Raw genomic sequence first — 550 nt, 5'->3', positions numbered from 1 at the left:
AGGTCAGACTGGGGCACAGAAGGGACATGGAGGTCAGACTGGGGCACAGAAGGGCCATGGAGGTCAGACTGGGGCACAGAAGGGCCATGGAGGTCAGACTGGGGCACAGAAGGCACATGGAGGTCAGACTGGGGCACAGAAGGGCCATGGAGGCCAGACAGGGGCACAGAAGGCACATGGAGGTCAGACTGGGACACAGAAGGGACATGGAGGGCAAACTGGGGCACAGACTGGGGGACTCCCATTGGTGGGTGGAGTGCTGTGTATGGGGCGGAGTTCCGCCGGTGGTGGGTGGAGTGCTGTGTATGGGGCGGAGTTCCGCCGGTGGTGGGTGGAGTGCTGTGTATGGGGCGGAGTTCCTCCGGTGGTGGGTGGAGTGCTGTGTATGGGACGGAGTTCCGCCGGTGGTGGGTGGAGTGCTGTGTATGGGGCGGAGTTCCTCTATTGGTGGGCGGAGACACTCCGGTGGCGGGCGGGGCCTTACCTCGTGCACACTGGGGTAGGGGATGTAGTCTTCCTCCGTCTGCAGAAAGAAGAACGTTAGAATATG

At 62.2% G+C, this 550-nt stretch overlaps 1 protein-coding gene across 1 annotated transcript in view; it reads right to left on the bottom strand.

Annotated features, from left to right (window-relative positions):
- LOC108803599 (rap1 GTPase-activating protein 1-like) overlaps positions 1–529 on the bottom strand; it is a gene marked incomplete at its 3' end in the record, with an annotated part of 5,310 nt that extends 4,781 nt beyond the window's left edge. Inside the window, exon 1 of the mRNA XM_018575429.1 lies at positions 485–529. The remainder of the gene's footprint in view (positions 1–484) is intronic.
- Positions 530–550: the final 21 nt, after the last annotated feature.

The sequence above is a fragment of the Nanorana parkeri genome, unplaced genomic scaffold (genome assembly GCF_000935625.1).
Source record: "Nanorana parkeri isolate BGI_ZX_2015 unplaced genomic scaffold, ASM93562v1 scaffold3916, whole genome shotgun sequence".
Classification (NCBI taxonomy): domain Eukaryota; kingdom Metazoa; phylum Chordata; class Amphibia; order Anura; family Dicroglossidae; genus Nanorana; species Nanorana parkeri.
The sequence above is the reverse complement of the archived record's forward strand: the minus strand, read 5'-3'. Positions and strand labels throughout refer to the sequence as shown.